Consider the following 3,118-nt stretch of genomic DNA (forward strand, 5'->3'; position numbering starts at 1 on the left):
GTAAAAATGTTTTATTCATTCATCTATGTATTAATTTAACAAAATGTCTAATTACCATAAAATGGAATGGAAATATTGCCATAATCAATCAACAACCATTTATTTAGCTGAAAGTATATTCAGGCCCCATACTAAGACTTTAGAATACAAAGGGAAAAATAAAATCCCTGCCCTCAAAAAGATATTACTCTAATAGGGAAATCATATGTACACGACAGTTACCTATATTACACATACAGAGTAGATGGAAGATACATAATCTGAAAATGATAAAGTACATCCATAAGTAAGAAATGTAAATGGGTATGTGTTTTTCTTTCATAGGAGGCTGGGGCTGGAAACTTCAATAGAAAAGGATATTAAGATTTTTCTAAAACCTCTGAGACTTGAGTTTTGTTCATCTTCCTAAACACTATACTAGCACCATACAGAACTGAATTGTAGTGATTATACAACCCAGTGGAATGCATGAATGACTCTGAAGTAGGATGGGAGGTGAGAGAGAGCCATGTATGAAGGTGTATGAATGTACCAAGCCATGGCTTCCTCAAGGCAGCCAATGTCTGCATTCATTGTGGACAGACAGGACATAAGCAACCAAAACAAATGCCCTATCATTTACAAACTTCCATTCTTGGCTGAGAATTCAGCTGATTGAAGGAGTGGGTCTCACTCTACTCTACTTTCCTCTCTCTGTTCTTTGAAGGAGTCGAGACAAAATTCTAAAGTTTTCTGTTTCCTTTTAAGCTGTTTACTATTTCAAAGGTATTTTTTTTTAAGTTGGTATCTCTATATAAAGGATAAGTGATCCCATTTGTCCTCTAAAGGTGTCCTTTCCAGCACCATTCACCAAGTACATAATGGGATCAACTACTTTGGAATTCAGTCAGAGATTGCAAGGTAACATGGTTTGTATATTCTACTTCACAGGTGTAACTGTCCAGATGTTTCCTTTCCTCTCCCCAGCATCTCCCTCACCCAGTGGCTAGATGGAATCTAGGGACATACTAGGTATATCAGTTTACATTAGTTAATTTTGTATTTTAAAATAACTCTATAAATACTTCTAAAAGAGTAAAGATTACATGTGAATCTAAGGTCATTTCTGATGGAGATAAGCATCCTCTTGTAACATGGATGTGGTTCACTAAGAGACCATTCTCCATGGGAACCAGAGGCAAGAAAACAAAGTCTTCATCACTTACCTGAAAGAAGAGGAATCAAAGAAGATGAAAGTGCCCCAAAGGAAGGCCTGACCTTTATCTGGTTCCACTAGTCTAAGAAAGACATGGTCTAGATGACCTTCTATAGTCTATAGCTAGTAGGAAAGGGTTTTAAGAGAGCAAACAGCCAACCCATTGTGCACTTCATAGTAACAACAAGTCAGTTCAATATTAATTTAGCATTTTAACCACATCATTTTACTATTACAATCATCATTGTATGAAGGATAGAATGGTGGGTTCAGAGTCAGGAATATTTTGGTTTAATGCTAGGTCTGACAAGTATATGTTGTGTGAACCTTAACAAGTCATTTTATTGATAATATATCTCTATTGTCCACTATCCAGGAATTATTCATGAAGTCATTAAAGTCTGTGTGTGTGTGTGTGTGTGTGGGAGAGAGAGAGAGAGAGATCTCTCAATGCAAGATTTGTCAAATTATAAGCCCTTCAAACTGACAAAATTCATAAATATGTTGTGTTTTTATGTATTATATTGTGTTGGCTAATATTAAGCTTGATGATTAATATAAAAAATTCATGTTGATTACATAATAAATACATGAACCACTTTAATTTTTAAAAAAAAATACATGCTTTTCTCACCACAACCCTGCATGATTCATATAGATCATATTTGGGGGTGTACTGGTAAATCTTTAACAACCAGCTCTCTCCCCAAAAATAATGTAAGCATGACATACTTTTAAATTTCATCTGCATTATTAATTTATTCTCTATCACATTCTTAAATCTAGACAGTCAACAAAATAATAAATCAAACCTTGATTTGTAGTGCTTGCTCATTTCCAAGGTTCAAATGTTCACACTGAAAATTTAACAGTGTGTTCTCCTGTGCTAGTTTGGGCTGGATTCAGCAATTCTTGCCCCCCAATTTACAGGAATAAACTGAGACTCAGACACCCAGAACTGGGTCTATTTCCTAAAAGGATTATGAAATCGCTAACTGTCAAAAATCACTTCTCTGATTTGCTGATGTAATTTTCTCCACTTAAGCATTAAAAAAAATTGGTTTAAACCTCCGAAATTTCTGTGATAGAATTTTTTTGGCAGTGGTTATCTATCACATAAGCTCAAGGGAAATATTTTCCCCATAACATCCTGTATTTAGAATAAAAAAATTAATTGCAGCTGAATAGGCTGAGGAAAACAAGGCTTAGCAGTATTCTATGTTTCAGTAGAAAGCACTGTGGATTTTGGAGACAGAATATGTGTTTGACTCTTGTCTCCCAAATAAGGAGAGAGAGAATGAGAGACAGAGAGAGAGAGAAAGAGAGAGAATGAAAAAAAAATAAAAATCAAGAAAAAAACTAAAGCACTTTGAACAAATATTGTCACATAAAAACAACCAAACAAATATAAATTGATAGAAGAAACAATCCTGTAGAGGTGGTGCAGTGGATAGAGTACTGTTTTAGACACATCCTAGGTGTTTGAACTTGGGCAAGTCACTTAACATGTTTCCTTCAGTTCCTCATTTGAGAAACAAATCCAGTATCTTTGTCAAGAAATCTCCAAATGAGGACATGGAGAGTTGGGCATGACTGAAATTACTAAACAACACCATCAAGAGTTGTAAATGGGACTTCTGGGAGCCAAGACTGCAGAGTAAACTGTAAATCACCGTAGCTCTATCATACTCACCTCTAAACAACCATAAAATAGCTCTCCAGAACAAATCCTGGAACAGTGGATCCAGCAGAAAGACAAGTTGAAGTGGTTTTTTAGCCTGGGAGACTTGGAGGGTCAGCAAGAAATGGCCATCTCACTTGGGTAAAAGGGGTACATATTCCAGTACAGGAAGCTTCCCAACAAGACAGCAGCAAGCCCCATCTCAGCAAACCAGTGGGAGATCCTGATCCCCAGTGAACTGC

This window comes from Vombatus ursinus, unplaced genomic scaffold, assembly GCF_900497805.2.
Source record: "Vombatus ursinus unplaced genomic scaffold, bare-nosed wombat genome assembly UNPS02009835.1, whole genome shotgun sequence".
In the NCBI taxonomy this organism is placed as follows: domain Eukaryota; kingdom Metazoa; phylum Chordata; class Mammalia; order Diprotodontia; family Vombatidae; genus Vombatus; species Vombatus ursinus.